This window comes from Spea bombifrons, chromosome 2 (assembly GCF_027358695.1).
Source record: "Spea bombifrons isolate aSpeBom1 chromosome 2, aSpeBom1.2.pri, whole genome shotgun sequence".
Classification (NCBI taxonomy): domain Eukaryota; kingdom Metazoa; phylum Chordata; class Amphibia; order Anura; family Pelobatidae; genus Spea; species Spea bombifrons.
The window spans coordinates 142,860,833-142,875,832 of NC_071088.1; the positions used below are offsets into that span (position 1 = coordinate 142,860,833).

General features: G+C 49.9%; 39 non-coding genes and 4 pseudogenes across 39 annotated transcripts; all 43 read right to left on the reverse strand.

The window, feature by feature from the left end:
* Positions 1-62: 62 nt before the first annotated feature.
* LOC128476788 (5S ribosomal RNA) lies at positions 63-181 on the reverse strand. The gene has a single exon (XR_008347784.1). It is a non-coding gene; the product is annotated as a 5S ribosomal RNA (ribosomal RNA).
* A 233-nt stretch (positions 182-414) lies between these two features.
* Positions 415-533, reverse strand: LOC128476370 (5S ribosomal RNA). The gene has a single exon (XR_008347383.1). It is a non-coding gene; the product is annotated as a 5S ribosomal RNA (ribosomal RNA).
* A 219-nt stretch (positions 534-752) lies between these two features.
* LOC128476693 (5S ribosomal RNA) lies at positions 753-871 on the reverse strand. Its single transcript, XR_008347695.1, has one exon. It is a non-coding gene; the product is annotated as a 5S ribosomal RNA (ribosomal RNA).
* A 231-nt stretch (positions 872-1,102) lies between these two features.
* On the reverse strand, positions 1,103-1,221 carry LOC128476749 (5S ribosomal RNA). Its single transcript, XR_008347747.1, has one exon. It is a non-coding gene; the product is annotated as a 5S ribosomal RNA (ribosomal RNA).
* Positions 1,222-1,451: 230 nt separating this feature from the next.
* LOC128478235 (5S ribosomal RNA) lies at positions 1,452-1,570 on the reverse strand. Its single transcript, XR_008349165.1, has one exon. It is a non-coding gene; the product is annotated as a 5S ribosomal RNA (ribosomal RNA).
* A 248-nt stretch (positions 1,571-1,818) lies between these two features.
* Positions 1,819-1,937, reverse strand: LOC128476371 (5S ribosomal RNA). Its single transcript, XR_008347384.1, has one exon. It is a non-coding gene; the product is annotated as a 5S ribosomal RNA (ribosomal RNA).
* Positions 1,938-2,167: 230 nt separating this feature from the next.
* LOC128478451 (5S ribosomal RNA) lies at positions 2,168-2,286 on the reverse strand. The gene has a single exon (XR_008349368.1). It is a non-coding gene; the product is annotated as a 5S ribosomal RNA (ribosomal RNA).
* A 257-nt stretch (positions 2,287-2,543) lies between these two features.
* LOC128477006 (5S ribosomal RNA) lies at positions 2,544-2,662 on the reverse strand. The gene has a single exon (XR_008347996.1). It is a non-coding gene; the product is annotated as a 5S ribosomal RNA (ribosomal RNA).
* A 219-nt stretch (positions 2,663-2,881) lies between these two features.
* On the reverse strand, positions 2,882-3,000 carry LOC128477741 (5S ribosomal RNA). Its single transcript, XR_008348699.1, has one exon. It is a non-coding gene; the product is annotated as a 5S ribosomal RNA (ribosomal RNA).
* Positions 3,001-3,224: 224 nt separating this feature from the next.
* LOC128480003 (uncharacterized) lies at positions 3,225-3,333 on the reverse strand (annotated as a pseudogene).
* Positions 3,334-3,603: 270 nt separating this feature from the next.
* Positions 3,604-3,722, reverse strand: LOC128476372 (5S ribosomal RNA). Its single transcript, XR_008347385.1, has one exon. It is a non-coding gene; the product is annotated as a 5S ribosomal RNA (ribosomal RNA).
* An 84-nt stretch (positions 3,723-3,806) lies between these two features.
* Positions 3,807-3,915, reverse strand: LOC128480004 (uncharacterized; annotated as a pseudogene).
* A 332-nt stretch (positions 3,916-4,247) lies between these two features.
* LOC128476373 (5S ribosomal RNA) lies at positions 4,248-4,366 on the reverse strand. The gene has a single exon (XR_008347386.1). It is a non-coding gene; the product is annotated as a 5S ribosomal RNA (ribosomal RNA).
* Positions 4,367-4,591: 225 nt separating this feature from the next.
* LOC128478879 (5S ribosomal RNA) lies at positions 4,592-4,710 on the reverse strand. Its single transcript, XR_008349777.1, has one exon. It is a non-coding gene; the product is annotated as a 5S ribosomal RNA (ribosomal RNA).
* Positions 4,711-4,925: 215 nt separating this feature from the next.
* LOC128478638 (5S ribosomal RNA) lies at positions 4,926-5,044 on the reverse strand. The gene has a single exon (XR_008349546.1). It is a non-coding gene; the product is annotated as a 5S ribosomal RNA (ribosomal RNA).
* A 242-nt stretch (positions 5,045-5,286) lies between these two features.
* Positions 5,287-5,405, reverse strand: LOC128476374 (5S ribosomal RNA). Its single transcript, XR_008347387.1, has one exon. It is a non-coding gene; the product is annotated as a 5S ribosomal RNA (ribosomal RNA).
* A 236-nt stretch (positions 5,406-5,641) lies between these two features.
* On the reverse strand, positions 5,642-5,760 carry LOC128476375 (5S ribosomal RNA). Its single transcript, XR_008347388.1, has one exon. It is a non-coding gene; the product is annotated as a 5S ribosomal RNA (ribosomal RNA).
* Positions 5,761-5,985: 225 nt separating this feature from the next.
* Positions 5,986-6,104, reverse strand: LOC128477122 (5S ribosomal RNA). Its single transcript, XR_008348106.1, has one exon. It is a non-coding gene; the product is annotated as a 5S ribosomal RNA (ribosomal RNA).
* A 200-nt stretch (positions 6,105-6,304) lies between these two features.
* LOC128479630 (uncharacterized) lies at positions 6,305-6,413 on the reverse strand (annotated as a pseudogene).
* A 285-nt stretch (positions 6,414-6,698) lies between these two features.
* LOC128476376 (5S ribosomal RNA) lies at positions 6,699-6,817 on the reverse strand. Its single transcript, XR_008347389.1, has one exon. It is a non-coding gene; the product is annotated as a 5S ribosomal RNA (ribosomal RNA).
* A 269-nt stretch (positions 6,818-7,086) lies between these two features.
* On the reverse strand, positions 7,087-7,205 carry LOC128478363 (5S ribosomal RNA). The gene has a single exon (XR_008349286.1). It is a non-coding gene; the product is annotated as a 5S ribosomal RNA (ribosomal RNA).
* A 236-nt stretch (positions 7,206-7,441) lies between these two features.
* LOC128476377 (5S ribosomal RNA) lies at positions 7,442-7,560 on the reverse strand. Its single transcript, XR_008347390.1, has one exon. It is a non-coding gene; the product is annotated as a 5S ribosomal RNA (ribosomal RNA).
* A 216-nt stretch (positions 7,561-7,776) lies between these two features.
* LOC128477786 (5S ribosomal RNA) lies at positions 7,777-7,895 on the reverse strand. The gene has a single exon (XR_008348742.1). It is a non-coding gene; the product is annotated as a 5S ribosomal RNA (ribosomal RNA).
* A 227-nt stretch (positions 7,896-8,122) lies between these two features.
* LOC128479179 (5S ribosomal RNA) lies at positions 8,123-8,241 on the reverse strand. Its single transcript, XR_008350064.1, has one exon. It is a non-coding gene; the product is annotated as a 5S ribosomal RNA (ribosomal RNA).
* Positions 8,242-8,489: 248 nt separating this feature from the next.
* Positions 8,490-8,608, reverse strand: LOC128476987 (5S ribosomal RNA). The gene has a single exon (XR_008347977.1). It is a non-coding gene; the product is annotated as a 5S ribosomal RNA (ribosomal RNA).
* A 249-nt stretch (positions 8,609-8,857) lies between these two features.
* LOC128477767 (5S ribosomal RNA) lies at positions 8,858-8,976 on the reverse strand. The gene has a single exon (XR_008348723.1). It is a non-coding gene; the product is annotated as a 5S ribosomal RNA (ribosomal RNA).
* Positions 8,977-9,197: 221 nt separating this feature from the next.
* On the reverse strand, positions 9,198-9,316 carry LOC128476379 (5S ribosomal RNA). Its single transcript, XR_008347392.1, has one exon. It is a non-coding gene; the product is annotated as a 5S ribosomal RNA (ribosomal RNA).
* A 224-nt stretch (positions 9,317-9,540) lies between these two features.
* LOC128476835 (5S ribosomal RNA) lies at positions 9,541-9,659 on the reverse strand. Its single transcript, XR_008347829.1, has one exon. It is a non-coding gene; the product is annotated as a 5S ribosomal RNA (ribosomal RNA).
* A 231-nt stretch (positions 9,660-9,890) lies between these two features.
* Positions 9,891-10,009, reverse strand: LOC128477865 (5S ribosomal RNA). The gene has a single exon (XR_008348816.1). It is a non-coding gene; the product is annotated as a 5S ribosomal RNA (ribosomal RNA).
* Positions 10,010-10,218: 209 nt separating this feature from the next.
* Positions 10,219-10,337, reverse strand: LOC128479505 (5S ribosomal RNA). The gene has a single exon (XR_008350377.1). It is a non-coding gene; the product is annotated as a 5S ribosomal RNA (ribosomal RNA).
* A 227-nt stretch (positions 10,338-10,564) lies between these two features.
* Positions 10,565-10,683, reverse strand: LOC128477607 (5S ribosomal RNA). The gene has a single exon (XR_008348570.1). It is a non-coding gene; the product is annotated as a 5S ribosomal RNA (ribosomal RNA).
* A 122-nt stretch (positions 10,684-10,805) lies between these two features.
* LOC128479041 (5S ribosomal RNA) lies at positions 10,806-10,924 on the reverse strand. The gene has a single exon (XR_008349933.1). It is a non-coding gene; the product is annotated as a 5S ribosomal RNA (ribosomal RNA).
* Positions 10,925-11,154: 230 nt separating this feature from the next.
* On the reverse strand, positions 11,155-11,273 carry LOC128477487 (5S ribosomal RNA). Its single transcript, XR_008348456.1, has one exon. It is a non-coding gene; the product is annotated as a 5S ribosomal RNA (ribosomal RNA).
* Positions 11,274-11,507: 234 nt separating this feature from the next.
* LOC128480006 (uncharacterized) lies at positions 11,508-11,616 on the reverse strand (annotated as a pseudogene).
* A 314-nt stretch (positions 11,617-11,930) lies between these two features.
* On the reverse strand, positions 11,931-12,049 carry LOC128476381 (5S ribosomal RNA). The gene has a single exon (XR_008347393.1). It is a non-coding gene; the product is annotated as a 5S ribosomal RNA (ribosomal RNA).
* Positions 12,050-12,262: 213 nt separating this feature from the next.
* On the reverse strand, positions 12,263-12,381 carry LOC128477597 (5S ribosomal RNA). The gene has a single exon (XR_008348560.1). It is a non-coding gene; the product is annotated as a 5S ribosomal RNA (ribosomal RNA).
* A 228-nt stretch (positions 12,382-12,609) lies between these two features.
* LOC128476839 (5S ribosomal RNA) lies at positions 12,610-12,728 on the reverse strand. Its single transcript, XR_008347833.1, has one exon. It is a non-coding gene; the product is annotated as a 5S ribosomal RNA (ribosomal RNA).
* A 267-nt stretch (positions 12,729-12,995) lies between these two features.
* LOC128476751 (5S ribosomal RNA) lies at positions 12,996-13,114 on the reverse strand. The gene has a single exon (XR_008347749.1). It is a non-coding gene; the product is annotated as a 5S ribosomal RNA (ribosomal RNA).
* A 251-nt stretch (positions 13,115-13,365) lies between these two features.
* On the reverse strand, positions 13,366-13,484 carry LOC128478236 (5S ribosomal RNA). The gene has a single exon (XR_008349166.1). It is a non-coding gene; the product is annotated as a 5S ribosomal RNA (ribosomal RNA).
* Positions 13,485-13,738: 254 nt separating this feature from the next.
* LOC128476382 (5S ribosomal RNA) lies at positions 13,739-13,857 on the reverse strand. The gene has a single exon (XR_008347394.1). It is a non-coding gene; the product is annotated as a 5S ribosomal RNA (ribosomal RNA).
* Positions 13,858-14,111: 254 nt separating this feature from the next.
* LOC128477027 (5S ribosomal RNA) lies at positions 14,112-14,230 on the reverse strand. The gene has a single exon (XR_008348017.1). It is a non-coding gene; the product is annotated as a 5S ribosomal RNA (ribosomal RNA).
* Positions 14,231-14,451: 221 nt separating this feature from the next.
* Positions 14,452-14,570, reverse strand: LOC128477462 (5S ribosomal RNA). Its single transcript, XR_008348433.1, has one exon. It is a non-coding gene; the product is annotated as a 5S ribosomal RNA (ribosomal RNA).
* Positions 14,571-14,815: 245 nt separating this feature from the next.
* LOC128476720 (5S ribosomal RNA) lies at positions 14,816-14,934 on the reverse strand. Its single transcript, XR_008347720.1, has one exon. It is a non-coding gene; the product is annotated as a 5S ribosomal RNA (ribosomal RNA).
* Positions 14,935-15,000: the final 66 nt, after the last annotated feature.

Genomic DNA, 15,000 nt, shown 5'->3' on the forward strand with positions numbered 1-15,000 from the left:
TTTGATGATGAGCAAGAAACACATGGCAAAAAGCTCTCCCCGGACTGTGAGAAAAAATTAAAAGCCTACAACACCTGGTATTCCCAGGCGGTCTCCCATCCAGGTACTAACCAGGCCCAACCCTGCTTAGCTTCCGAGATCAGACGAGATCGGGCGCTTTCAGGGAGGTATGGCCGCAGGTGTGAAAGCTCTTTATTTTACTTTTCCTATTCTGTTGCTGCTGCTGCTGCTGCTGCTGCTGCTGCTGCTGCTGCTGCTGCTGCTGCTGCTGCTGCTTGTCGTCAGACAGAAAGAATTATAAGCCCTGGGACAGGACAGAGAAGGTGAGAAGGTTCAAATAAGGGTTTAAAGCTTTGATGATGAGCAAGAAACACATGGCAAAAAGCTCTCCCCGGACTGTGAGAAAAAATTAAAAGCCTACAACACCTGGTATTCCCAGGCGGTCTCCCATCCAGGTACTAACCAGGCCCAACCCTGCTTAGCTTCCGAGATCAGACGAGATCGGGCGCTTTCAGGGTGGTATGGCCGCAGGTGTGAAAGTTTTTTATTTTACTTCTCTTATTCTGTTGCTGCTGCTGCTGCTGCTGCTGCTGCTGCTGCTGCTGCTGCTGCTGCTTGTCGTCAGACAAAAAGAATTATAAGCCCTGGGACAGGACAGAGAAGGTGAGAAGGTTCAAATAAGGGTTTAAAGCTTTGATGATGAGCAAGAAACACATGGCAAAAAGCTCTCCCCGGACTGTGAGAAAAGAAAAAGCCTACAACACCTGGTATTCCCATGCGGTCTCCCATCCAGGTACTAACCAGGCCCAACCCTGCTTAGCTTCCGAGATCAGACGAGATCGGGCGCTTTCAGGGTGGTATGGCCGCAGGTGTGAAAGTTTTTTATTTTACTTCTCTTATTCTGTTGCTGCTGCTGCTGCTGCTGCTGCTGCTGCTGCTGCTGCTGCTGCTGCTGCTGCTGCTGCTTGTCGTCAGACAGAAAGAATTATAAGCCCTGGGACAGGACAGAGAAGGTGAGAAGGTTCAAATAAGGGTTTAAAGCTTTGATGATGAGCAAGAAACACATGGCAAAAAGCTCTCCCCGGACTGTGAGAAAAGAAAAAGCCTACAACACCTGGTATTCCCAGGCGGTCTCCCATCCAGGTACTAACCAGGCCCAACCCTGCTTAGCTTCCGAGATCAGATGAGATCGGGCACTTTCAGGGTGGTATGGCCGCAGGTGTGAAAGCTCTTTATTTTACTTTTCTTATTCTGTTGCTGCTGCTGCTGCTGCTGCTGCTGCTGCTGCTGCTGCTGCTGCTGCTGCTGCTGCTTGTCGTCAGACAGAAAGAATTATAAGCCCTGGGACAGGACAGAGAAGGTGAGAAGGTTCAAATAAGGGTTTAAAGCTTTGATGATGAGCAAGAAACACATGGCAAAAAGCTCTCCCCGGACTGTGAGAAAAAATTAAAAGCCTACAACACCTGGTATTCCCAGGCGGTCTGCCATCCAGGTACTAACCAGGCCCAACCCTGCTTAGCTTCCGAGATCAAACGAGATCGGGCGCTTTCAGGGTGGTATGGCCGCAGGTGTGTAAGTTTTTTATTTTACTTCTCTTATTCTGTTGCTGCTGCTGCTGCTGCTGCTGCTGCTGCTGCTGCTGCTGCTGCTGCTGCTGCTGCTGCTGCTGCTGCTGCTGCTTGTCGTCAGACAAAAAGAATTATAAGCCCTGGGACAGGACAGAGAAGGTGAGAAGGTTCAAATAAGGGTTTAAAGCTTTGATGATGAGCAAGAAACACATGGCAAAAAGCTCTCCCCGGACTGTGAGAAAAAATTAAAAGCCTACAACACCTGGTATTCCCAGGCGGTCTCCCATCCAGGTACTAACCAGGCCCAACCCTGCTTAGCTTCCGAGATCAGACGAGATCGGGCGCTTTCAGGGTGGTATGGCCGCAGGTGTGAAAGTTTTTCATTTTACTTCTCTTATTCTGTTGCTGCTGCTGCTGCTGCTGCTGCTGCTGCTGCTGCTGCTGCTGCTGCTGCTGCTGCTTGTCGTCAGACAAAAAGAATTATAAGCCCTGGGACAGGACAGAGAAGGTGAGAAGGTTCAAATAAGGGTTTAAAGCTTTGATGATGAGCAAGAAACACATGGCAAAAAGCTCTCCCCGGACTGTGAGAAAAAATTAAAAGCCTACAACACCTGGTATTCCCAGGCGGTCTCCCATCCAGGTATTAACCAGGCCCAACCCTGCTTAGCTTCCGAGATCAGACGAGATCGGGCGCTTTCAGGGTGGTATAGCCGCAGGTGTGAAAGTTTTTTATTTTACTTCTCTTATTCTGCTGCTGCTGCTGCTGCTGCTGCTGCTGCTGCTGCTGCTGCTGCTGCTGCTGCTGCTGCTGCTGCTGCTGCTGCTGCTGCTGCTGCTTGTCGTCAGACAGAAAGAATTATAAGCCCTGGGACAGGACAGAGAAGGTGAGAAGGTTCAAATAAGGGTTTAAAGCTTTGATGATGAGCAAGAAACACATGGCAAAAAGCTCTCCCCGGACTGTGAGAAAAAATTAAAAGCCTACAGCACCTGGTATTCCCAGGCGGTCTGCCATCCAGGTACTAACCAGGCCCAACCCTGCTTAGCTTCCGAGATCAGACGAGATCGGGCGCTTTCAGGGTGGTATGGCCGCAGGTGTGAAAGTTTTTTATTTTACTTCTCTTATTCTGTTGCTGCTGCTGCTGCTGCTGCTGCTGCTGCTGCTGCTTCTGCTGCTGCTTGTCGTCAGACAAAAAGAATTATAAGCCCTGGGACAGGACAGAGAAGGTGAGAAGGTTCAAATAAGGGTTTAAAGCTTTGATGATGAGCAAGAAACACATGGCAAAAAGCTCTCCCCGGACTGTGAGAAAAGAAAAAGCCTACAACACCTGGTATTCCCAGGCGGTCTCCCATCCAGGTACAAACCAGGCCCAACCCTGCTTAGCTTCCGAGATCAGACGAGATCGGGCGCTTTCAGGGAGGTATGGCTGCAGGTGTGAAAGCTCTTTATTTTACTTTTCTTATTCTGTTGCTGCTGCTGCTGCTGCTGCTGCTGCTGCTGCTGCTGCTGCTGCTGCTGCTTGTCGTCAGACAGAAAGAATTATAAGCCCTGGGACAGGACAGAGAAGGTGAGAAGGTTCAAATAAGGGTTTAAAGCTTTGATGATGAGCAAGAAACACATGGCAAAAAGCTCTCCCCGGACTGTGAGAAAAAATTAAAAGCCTACAACACCTGGTATTCCCAGGCGGTCTCCCATCCAGGTACTAACCAGGCCCAACCCTGCTTAGCTTCCGAGATCAGGCGCTTTCAGGGTGGTATGGCCGCAGGTGTGAAAGTTTTTTATTTTACTTCTCTTATTCTGTTGCTGTTGCTGCTGCTGCTGCTGCTGCTGCTGCTGCTGCTGCTGCTGCTGCTGCTGCTGCTGCTGCTGCTGCTGCTGCTGCTGCTGCTGCTGCTGCTGCTTGTCGTCAGACAGAAAGAATTATAAGCCCTGGGACAGGACAGAGAAGGTGAGAAGGTTCAAATAAGGGTTTAAAGCTTTGATGATGAGCAAGAAACACATGGCAAAAAGCTCTCCCCGGACTGTGAGAAAAGAAAAAGCCTACAACACCTGGTATTCCCAGGCGGTCTCCCATCCAGGTACTAACCAGGCCCAACCCTGCTTAGCTTCCGAGATCAGACGAGATCGGGCGCTTTCAGGGTGGTATGGCCGCAGGTGTGAAAGTTTTTTATTTTACTTCTCTTATTCTGTTGCTGTTGCTGCTGCTGCTGCTGCTGTTGCCGGACTGTGAGAAAAGAAAAAGCCTACAACACCTGGTATTCCCAGGCGGTCTCCCATCCAGGTACTAACCAGGCCCAACCCTGCTTAGCTTCCGAGATCAGGCGCTTTCAGGGTGGTATGGCCGCAGGTGTGAAAGTTTTTTATTTTACTTCTCTTATTCTGCTGCTGCTGCTGCTGCTGCTGCTGCTGCTGCTGCTGCTGCTGCTGCTGCTGCTGCTGCTGCTGCTGCTGCTGCTGCTGCTGCTGCTGCTGCTGCTGCTGCTGCTGCTGCTGCTGCTGCTGCTGCTGCTGCTGCTGCTGCTGCTGCTGCTGCTGCTGCTGCTTGTCGTCAGACAGAAAGAATTATAAGCCCTGGGACAGGACAGAGAAGGTGAGAAGGTTCAAATAAGGGTTTAAAGCTTTGATGATGAGCAAGAAACACATGGCAAAAAGCTCTCCCCGGACTGTGAGAAAAAATTAAAAGCCTACAACACCTGGTATTCCCAGGCGGTCTCCCATCCAGGTACTAACCAGGCCCAACCCTGCTTAGCTTCCGAGATCAGACGAGATCGGGCGCTTTCAGGGTGGTATGGCCGCAGGTGTGAAAGTTTTTTATTTTACTTCTCTTATTCTGCTGCTGCTGCTGCTGCTGCTGCTGCTGCTGCTGCTGCTGCTGCTGCTGCTGCTGCTTGTCGTCAGACAGAAAGAATTATAAGCCCTGGGACAGGACAGAGAAGGTGAGAAGGTTCAAATAAGGGTTTAAAGCTTTGATGATGAGCAAGAAACACATGGCAAAAAGCTCTCCCCGGACTGTGAGAAAAGAAAAAGCCTACAACACCTGGTATTCCCAGGCGGTCTCCCATCCAGGTACTAACCAGGCCCAACCCTGCTTAGCTTCCAAGATCAGACAAGATCGGGCGCTTTCAGGGTGGTATGGCCGCAGGTGTGAAAGCTCTTTATTTTACTTTTCTTATTCTGTTGCTGCTGCTGCTGCTGCTGCTGCTGCTGCTGCTGCTGCTGCTTGTCGTCAGACAGAAAGAATTATAAGCCCTGGGACAGGACAGAGAAGGTGAGAAGGTTCAAATAAGGGTTTAAAGCTTTGATGATGAGCAAGAAACACATGGCAAAAAGCTCTCCCCGGACTGTGAGAAAAAATTAAAAGCCTACAACACCTGGTATTCCCAGGCGGTCTCCCATCCAGGTACTAACCAGGCCCAACCCTGCTTAGCTTCCAAGATCAGACGAGATCGGGCGCTTTCAGGGTGATATGGCCGCAGGTGTGAAAGTTTTTTATTTTACTTCTCTTATTCTGTTGCTGCTGCTGCTGCTGCTGCTGCTGCTGCTGCTGCTGCTGCTGCTGCTGCTGCTGCTGCTGCTGCTGCTTGTCGTCAGACAAAAAGAATTATAAGCCCTGGGACAGGACAGAGAAGGTGAGAAGGTTCAAATAAGGGTTTAAAGCTTTGATGATGAGCAAGAAACACATGGCAAAAAGCTCTCCCCGGACTGTGAGAAAAAATTAAAAGCCTACAACACCTGGTATTCCCAGGCGGTCTCCCATCCAGGTACTAACCAGGCCCAACCCTGCTTAGCTTCCGAGATCAGACGAGATCGGGCGCTTTCAGGGTGGTATGGCCGCAGGTGTGAAAGTTTTTTATTTTACTTCTCTTATTCTGTTGCTGCTGCTGCTGCTGCTGCTGCTGCTGCTGCTGCTGCTGCTGCTGCTGCTGCTGCTGCTGCTTGTCGTCAGACAAAAAGAATTATAAGCCCTGGGACAGGACAGAGAAGGTGAGAAGGTTCAAATAAGGGTTTAAAGCTTTGATGATGAGCAAGAAACACATGGCAAAAAGCTCTCCCCGGACTGTGAGAAAAAATTAAAAGCCTACAACACCTGGTATTCCCAGGCGGTCTCCCATCCAGGTACTAACCAGGCCCAACCCTGCTTAGCTTCCGAGATCAGACGAGATCGGGCGCTTTCAGGGTGGTATGGCCGCAGGTGTGAAAGTTTTTTATTTTACTTCTCTTATTCTGCTGCTGCTGCTGCTGCTGCTGCTGCTGCTGCTGCTGCTGCTGCTGCTGCTGCTGCTTGTCGTCAGACAGAAAGAATTATAAGCCCTGGGACAGGACAGAGAAGGTGAGAAGGTTCAAATAAGGGTTTAAAGCTTTGATGATGAGCAAGAAACACATGGCAAAAAGCTCTCCCCGGACTGTGAGAAAAGAAAAAGCCTACAACACCTGGTATTCCCAGGCGGTCTCCCATCCAGGTACTAACCAGGCCCAACCCTGCTTAGCTTCCGAGATCAGACGAGATCGGGCGCTTTCAGGATGGTATGGCCGCAGGTGTGAAAGTTTTTTATTTTACTTCTCTTATTCTGCTGCTGCTGCTGCTGCTGCTGCTGCTGCTTGTCGTCAGACAGAAAGAATTATAAGCCCTGGGACAGGACAGAGAAGGTGAGAAGGTTCAAACAAGGGTTTAAAGCTTTGATGATGAGCAAGAAACACATGGCAAAAAGCTCTCCCCGGACTGTGAGAAAAAATTAAAAGCCTACAACACCTGGTATTCCCAGGCGGTCTCCCATCCAGGTACTAACCAGGCCCAACCCTGCTTAGCTTCCGAGATCAGGTGCTTTCAGGGTGGTATGGCCGCAGGTGTGAAAGTTTTTTATTTTACTTCTCTTATTCTGCTGCTGCTGCTGCTGCTGCTGCTGCTGCTGCTGCTGCTGCTGCTGCTGCTGCTGCTGCTGCTGCTGCTGCTGCTGCTGCTGCTGCTGCTGCTGCTGCTGCTGCTGCTGCTGCTGCTTGTCGTCAGACAAAAAGAATTATAAGCCCTGGGACAGGACAGAGAAGGTGAGATGGTTCAAATAAGGGTTTAAAGCTTTGATGATGAGCAAGAAACATGGCAAAAAGCTCTCCCCGGACTGTGAGAAAAAATTAAAAGCCTACAACACCTGGTATTCCCAGGCGGTCTCCCATCCAGGTACTAACCAGGCCCAACCCTGCTTAGCTTCCGAGATCAGACGAGATCGGGCGCTTTCAGGGTGGTATGGCCGCAGGTGTGAAAGTTTTTTATTTTACTTCTCTTATTCTGTTGCTGCTGCTGCTGCTGCTGCTGCTGCTGCTGCTGCTGCTGCTGCTGCTGCTGCTGCTGCTGCTGCTGCTGCTGCTGCTGCTGCTGCTGCTGCTGCTTGTCGTCAGACAAAAAGAATTATAAGCCCTGGGACAGGACAGAGAAGGTGAGAAGGTTCAAATAAGGGTTTAAAGCTTTGATGATGAGCAAGAAACACATGGCAAAAAGCTCTCCCCGGACTGTGAGAAAAAATTAAAAGCCTACAACACCTGGTATTCCCAGGCGGTCTGCCATCCAGGTACTAACCAGGCCCAACCCTGCTTAGCTTCCGAGATCAGACGAGATCGGGCGCTTTCAGGGTGGTATGGCCACAGGTGTGAAAGTTTTTTATTTTACTTCTCTTATTCTGTTGCTGCTGCTGCTGCTGCTGCTGCTGCTGCTGCTGCTGCTGCTGCTGCTGCTGCTGCTGCTGCTTGTCGTCAGACAAAAAGAATTATAAGCCCTGGGACAGGACAGAGAAGGTGAGAAGGTTCAAATAAGGGTTTAAAGCTTTGATGATGAGCAAGAAACACATGGCAAAAAGCTCTCCCCGGACTGTGAGAAAAAATTAAAAGCCTACAACACCTGGTATTCCCAGGCGGTCTCCCATCCAGGTACTAACCAGGCCCAACCCTGCTTAGCTTCCGAGATCAGACGAGATCGGGCGCTTTCAGGGTGGTATGGCCGCAGGTGTGAAAGTTTTTTATTTTACTTCTCTTATTCTGTTGCTGCTGCTGCTGCTGCTGCTGCTGCTGCTGCTGCTGCTGCTGCTTGTCGTCAGACAGAAAGAATTATAAGCCCTGGGACAGGACAGAGAAGGTGAGAAGGTTCAAATAAGGGTTTAAAGCTTTGATGATGAGCAAGAAACACATGGCAAAAAGCTCTCCCCGGACTGTGAGAAAAGAAAAAGCTTACAACACCTGGTATTCCCAGGCGGTCTCCCATCCAGGTACTAACCAGGCCCAACCCTGCTTAGCTTCCGAGATCAGACGAGATCGGGCGCTTTCAGGGTGGTATGGCTGCAGGTGCGAAAGCTCTTTATTTTACTTTTCTTATTCTGTTGCTGCTGCTGCTGCTGCTGCTGCTGCTGCTGCTGCTGCTGCTGCTGCTGCTGCTTGTCGTCAGACAGAAAGAATTATAAGCCCTGGGACAGGACAGAGAAGGTGAGAAGGTTCAAATAAGGGTTTAAAGCTTTGATGATGAGCAAGAAACACATGGCAAAAAGCTCTCCCCGGACTGTGAGAAAAAATTAAAAGCCTACAACACCTGGTATTCCCAGGCGGTCTGCCATCCAGGTACTAACCAGGCCCAACCCTGCTTAGCTTCCGAGATCAGACAAGATCGGGCGCTTTCAGGGTGGTATGGCCACAGGTGTGAAAGTTTTTTATTTTACTTCTCTTATTCTGTTGCTGCTGCTGCTGCTGCTGCTGCTGCTGCTGCTGCTGCTGCTGCTGCTGCTGCTGCTGCTGCTGCTGCTGCTGCTTGTCGTCAGACAAAAAGAATTATAAGCCCTGGGACAGGACAGAGAAGGTGAGAAGGTTCAAATAAGGGTTTAAAGCTTTGATGATGAGCAAGAAACACATGGCAAAAAGCTCTCCCCGGACTGTGAGAAAAAATTAAAAGCCTACAACACCTGGTATTCCCAGGCGGTCTCCCATCCAGGTACTAACCAGGCCCAACCCTGCTTAGCTTCCGAGATCAGACGAGATCGGGCGCTTTCAAGGTGGTATGGCCGCAGGTGTGAAAGTTTTTTATTTTACTTCTCTTATTCTGTTGCTGCTGCTGCTGCTGCTGCTGCTGCTGCTGCTGCTGCTGCTGCTGCTGCTGCTGCTGCTGCTGCTGCTGCTGCTGCTTGTCGTCAGACAAAAAGAATTATAAGCCCTGGGACAGGACAGAGAAGGTGAGAAGGTTCAAATAAGGGTTTAAAGCTTTGATGATGAGCAAGAAACACATGGCAAAAAGCTCTCCCCGGACTGTGAGAAAAGAAAAAGCCTACAACACCTGGTATTCCCAGGCGGTCTCCCATCCAGGTACTAACCAGGCCCAACCCTGCTTAGCTTCCGAGATCAGACGAGATCAGGCGCTTTCAGGGAGGTATGGCTGCAGGTGTGAAAGATCTTTATTTTACTTTTCTTATTCTGTTGCTGCTGCTGCTGCTGCTGCTGCTGCTGCTGCTGCTGCTGCTGCTGCTTGTCGTCAGACAGAAAGAATTATAAGCCCTGGGACAGGACAGAGAAGGTGAGAAGGTTCAAATAAGGGTTTAAAGCTTTGATGATGAGCAAGAAACACATGGCAAAAAGCTCTCCCCGGACTGTGAGAAAAAATTAAAAGCCTACAACACCTGGTATTCCCAGGCGGTCTCCCATCCAGGTACTAACCAGGCCCAACCCTGCTTAGCTTCCGAGATCAGACGAGATCGGGCGCTTTCAGGGTGGTATGGCCGCAGGTTTGAATGTTTTTTATTTTACTTCTCTTATTCTGTTGCTGCTGCTGCTGCTGCTGCTGCTGCTGCTGCTGCTGCTGCTGCTGCTGCTTGTCGTCAGACAAAAAGAATTATAAGCCCTGGGACAGGACAGAGAAGGTGAGAAGGTTCAAATAAGGGTTTAAAGCTTTGATGATGAGCAAGAAACACATGGCAAAAAGCTCTCCCCGGACTGTGAGAAAAAATTAAAAGCCTACAACACCTGGTATTCCCAGGCGGTCTCCCATCCAGGTACTAAACAGGCCCAACCCTGCTTAGCTTCCGAGATCAGATGAGATCGGGCGCTTTCAGGGTGGTATGGCCGCAGGTGTGAAAGTTTTTTATTTTACTTCTCTTATTCTGCTGCTGCTGCTGCTGCTGCTGCTGCTGCTGCTGCTGCTGCTGCTGCTGCTGCTGCTGCTGCTTGTCGTCAGACAGAAAGAATTATAAGCCCTGGGACAGGACAGAGAAGGTGAGAAGGTTCAAATAAGGGTTTAAAGCTTTGATGATGAGCAAGAAACACATGGCAAAAAGCTCTCCCCGGACTGTGAGAAAAGAAAAAGCCTACAACACCTGGTATTCCCAGGCGGTCTCCCATCCAGGTACTAACCAGGCCCAACCCGGCTTAGCTTCCGAGATCAGACGAGATCGGGCGCTTTCAGGGTGGTATGGCCGCAGGTGTGAAAGTTTTTTATTTTACTTCTCTTATTCTGTTGCTGCTGCTGCTGCTGCTGCTGCTGCTGCTGCTGCTTGTCGTCAGACAGAAAGAATTATAAGCCCTGGGACAGGACAGAGAAGGTGAGAAGGTTCAAATAAGGGTTTAAAGCTTTGATGATGAGCAAGAAACACATGGCAAAAAGCTCTCCCCGGACTGTGAGAAAAAATTAAAAGCCTACAACACCTGGTATTCCCAGGCAGTCTCCCATCCAGGTACTAACCAGGCCCAACCCTGCTTAGCTTCCAAGATCAAACGAGATCGGGCGCTTTCAGGGTGATATGGCAGCAGGTGTGAAAGTTTTTTATTTTACTTCTCTTATTCTGTTGCTGCTGCTGCTGCTGCTGCTGCTGCTGCTGCTGCTGCTGCTGCTGCTGCTGCTTGTCGTCAGACAAAAAGAATTATAAGCCCTGGGACAGGACAGAGAAGGTGAGAAGGTTCAAATAAGGGTTTAAAGCTTTGATGATGAGCAAGAAACACATGGCAAAAAGCTCTCCCCGGACTGTGAGAAAAAATTAAAAGCCTACAACACCTGGTATTCCCAGGGGGTCTCCCATCCAGGTACTAACCAGGCCCAACCCTGCTTAGCTTCCAAGATCAGACGAGATCGGGCGCTTTCAGGGTGGTATGGCCGCAGGTGTGAAAGTTTTTTATTCTACTTCTCTTATTCTGTTGCTGCTGCAAATAAGGGTTTAAAGCTTTGATGATGAGCAAGAAACACATGGCAAAAAGCTCTCCCCGGACTGTGAGAAAAAATTAAAAGCCTACAACACCTGGTATTCCCAGGCAGTCTCCCATCCAGGTACTAACCAGGCCCAACCCTGCTTAGCTTCCGAGATCAGACGAGATCGGGCGCTTTCAGGGTGGTATGGCCTCAGGTGTGAAAATTTTTTATTTTACTTCTCTTATTCTGTTGCTGCTGCTGCTGCTGCTGCTGCTGCTGCTGCTGCTGCTGCTGCTGCTGCTGCTGCTTGTCGTCAGACAAAAAGAATTATAAGCCCTGGGACAGGACAGAGAAGGTGAGAAGGTTCAAATAAGGGTTTAAAGCTTTGATGATGAGCAAGAAACACATGGCAAAAAGCTCTCCCCGGACTGTGAGAAAAAATTAAAAGCCTACAACACCTGGTATTCTCAGGCGGTCTCCCATCCAGGTACTAACCAGGCCCAACCCTGCTTAGCTTCCGAGATCAGACGAGATCGGGCGCTTTCAGGGTGGTATGGCCGCAGGTGTGAAAGTTTTTTATTTTACTTCTCTTATTCTGCTGCTGCTGCTGCTGCTGCTGCTGCTGCTGCTGCTGCTGCTGCTGCTGCTGCTGCTGCTGCTGCTTGTCGTCAGACAGAAAGAATTATAAGCCCTGGGACAGGACAGAGAAGGTGAGAAGGTTCAAATAAGGGTTTAAAGCTTTGATGATGAGCAAGAAACACATGGCAAAAAGCTCTCCCCGGACTGTGAGAAAAGAAAAAGCCTACAACACCTGGTATTCCCAGGCGGTCTCCCATCCAGGTACTAACCAGGCCCAACCCTGCTTAGCTTCCGAGATCAGGCGCTTTCAGGGTGGTATGGCCGCAGGTGTGAAAGTTTTTTATTTTACTTCTCTTATTCTGCTGCTGCTGCTGCTGCTGCTGCTGCTGCTGCTGCTGCTGCTGCTGCTGCTGCTGCTGCTGCTGCTGCTGCTGCTGCTGCTGCTGCTGCTGCTGCTGCTGCTGCTGCTGCTGCTGCTGCTGCTGCTGCTGCTGCTGCTGCTGCTTGTCGTCAGACAGAAAGAATTATAAGCCCTGGGACAGGACAGAGAAGGTGAGAAGGTTCAAATAAGGGTTTAAAGCTTTGATGATGAGCAAGAAACACATGGCAAAAAGCTCTCCCCGGACTGTGAGAAAAAATTAAAAGCCTACAACACCTGGTATTCCCAGGCGGTCTCCCATCCAGGTACTAACCAGGCCCAACCCTGCTTAGCTTCCGAGATCAGACGAGATCGGGCGCTTTCAGGGTGGTATGGCCGCAGGTGTGAAAGTTTTTTATTTTACTTCTCTTATTCTGTTGCTGCTGCTGCTGCTGCTGCTGCTGCTGCTGCTGCTGCTGCTTGTCGTCAGACAAAAAGAATTATAAGCCCTGGGACAGGACAGAGAAGGTGAGAAGGTTCAAATAAGGGTTTAAAGCTTTGATGATGAGCAAGAAACACATGGCAAAAAGCTCTCCCCGGACTGTGAGAAAAGAAAAAGCCTACAACACCTGTTATTCCCATGCGGTCTCCCATCCAGGTACTAACCAGGCCCAACCCTGCTTAGCTTCCGAGATCAGACGAGATCGGGCGCTTTCAGGGTGGTATGGCCGCAGGTGTGAAAGTTTTTTATTTTACTTCTCTTATTCTGTTGCTGCTGCTGCTGCTGCTGCTGCTGCTGCTGCTGCTGCTGCTGCTGCTGCTGCTGCTTGTCGTCAGACAGAAAGAATTATAAGCCCTGGGACAGGACAGAGAAGGTGAGAAGGTTCAAATAAGGGTTTAAAGCTTTGATGATGAGCAAGAAACACATGGCAAAAAGCTCTCCCCGGACTGTGAGAAAAGAAAAAGCCTACAACACCTGGTATTCCCAGGCGGTCTCCCATCCAGGTACTAACCAGGCCCAACCCTGCTTAGCTTCCGAGATCAGACGAGATCGGGCGCGTTCAGGGTGGTATGGCCGCAGGTGTGAAAGTTTTTTATTTTACTTCTCTTATTCTGTTGCTGCTGCTTCTGCTTCTGCTTCTGCTTCTGCTTCTGCTTCTGCTTCTGCTTCTGCTTCTGCTTCTGCTGCTGCTGCTGCTGCTGCTGCTGCTGCTTGTCGTCAGACAGAAAGAATTATAAGCCCTGGGACAGGACAGAGAAGGTGAGAAGGTTCAAATAAGGGTTTAAAGCTTTGATGATGAGCAAGAAACACATGGCAAAAAGCTCTCCCCGGACTGTGAGAAAAGAAAAAGCCTACAACACCTGGTATTCCCAGGCGGTCTCCCATCCAGGTACTAACCAGGCCCAACCCTGCTTAGCTTCCGAGATCAGATGAGATCGGGCACTTTCAGGGTGGTATGGCCGCAGGTGTGAAAGCTCTTTATTTTACTTTTCTTATTCTGTTGCTGCTGCTGCTGCTGCTGCTGCTGCTGCTGCTGCTGCTGCTGCTGCTGCTGCTGCTGCTGCTGCTGCTGCTGCTGCTTGTCGTCAGACAGAAAGAATTATAAGCCCTGGGACAGGACAGAGAAGGTGAGAAGGTTCAAATAAGGGTTTAAAGCTTTGATGATGAGCAAGAAACACATGGCAAAAAGCTCTCCCCGGACTGTGAGAAAAAATTAAAAGCCTACAACACCTGGTATTCCCAGGCGGTCTGCCATCCAGGTACTAACCAGGCCCAACCCTGCTTAGCTTCCGAGATCAAACGAGATCGGGCGCTTTCAGGGTGGTATGGCCGCAGGTGTGTAAGTTTTTTATTTTACTTCTCTTATTCTGTTGCTGCTGCTGCTGCTGCTGCTGCTGCTGCTGCTGCTGCTGCTGCTGCTGCTGCTGCTGCTGCTGCTGCTGCTGCTGCTGCTTGTCGTCAGACAAAAAGAATTATAAGCCCTGGGACAGGACAGAGAAGGTGAGAAGGTTCAAATAAGGGTTTAAAGCTTTGATGATGAGCAAGAAACACATGGCAAAAAGCTCTCCCCGGACTGTGAGAAAAAATTAAAAGCCTACAACACCTGGTATTCCCAGGCGGTCTCCCATCCAGGTACTAACCAGGCCCAACCCTGCTTAGCTTCCGAGATCAGACGAGATCGGGCGCTTTCAGGGTGGTATGGCCGCAGGTGTGAAAGTTTTTCATTTTACTTCTCTTATTCTGTTGCTGCTGCTGCTGCTGCTGCTGCTGCTGCTGCTGCTGCTGCTGCTGCTGCTGCTGCTGCTGCTGCTGCTGCTGCTGCTGCTTGTCGTCAGACAAAAAGAATTATAAGCCCTGGGACAGGACAGAGAAGGTGAGAAGGTTCAAATAAGGGTTTAAAGCTTTGATGATGAGCAAGAAACACATGGCAAAAAGCTCTCCCCGGACTGTGAGAAAAAATTAAAAGCCTACAACACCTGGTATTCCCAGGCGGTCTCCCATCCAGGTACTAACCAGGCCCAACCCTGCTTAGCTTCCGAGATCAGACGAGATCGGGCGCTTTCAGGGTGGTATAGCCGCAGGTGTGAAAGTTTTTTATTTTACTTCTCTTATTCTGCTGCTGCTGCTGCTGCTGCTGCTGCTGCTGCTGCTGCTGCTGCTGCTGCTTGTCGTCAGACAGAAAGAATTATAAGCCCTGGGACAGGACAGAGAAGGTGAGAAGGTTCAAATAAGGGTTTAAAGCTTTGATGATGAGCAAGAAACACATGGCAAAAAGCTCTCCCCGGACTGTGAGAAAAAATTAAAAGCCTGCAACACCTGGTATTCCCAGGCGGTCTCCCATCCAGGTACTAACCAGGCCCAACCCTGCTTAGCTTCCAAGATCAGACGAGATCGGGCGCTTTCAGGGTGATATGGCCGCAGGTGTGAAAGTTTTTTATTTTACTTCTCTTATTCTGTTGCTGCTGCTGCTGCTGCTGCTGCTGCTGCTGCTGCTGCTGCTGCTGCTGCTGCTGCTGCTGCTGCTGCTGCTTGTCGTCAGACAAAAAGAATTATAAGCCCTGGGACAGGACAGAGAAGGTGAGAAGGTTCAAATAAGGGTTTAAAGCTTTGATGATGAGCAAGAAACACATGGCAAAAAGCTCTCCCCGGACTGTGAGAAAAAATTAAAAGCCTACAACACCTGGTATTCCCAAGCGGTCTCCCATCCAGGTACTAACCAGGCCCAACCCTGCTTAGCTTCCGAGATCAGACGAGATCGGGCGCTTTCAGGGTGGTATGGCCGCAGGTGTGAAAGTTTTTTATTTTACTTCTCTTATTCTGCTGCTGCTGCTGCTGCTGCTGCTGCTGCTGCTG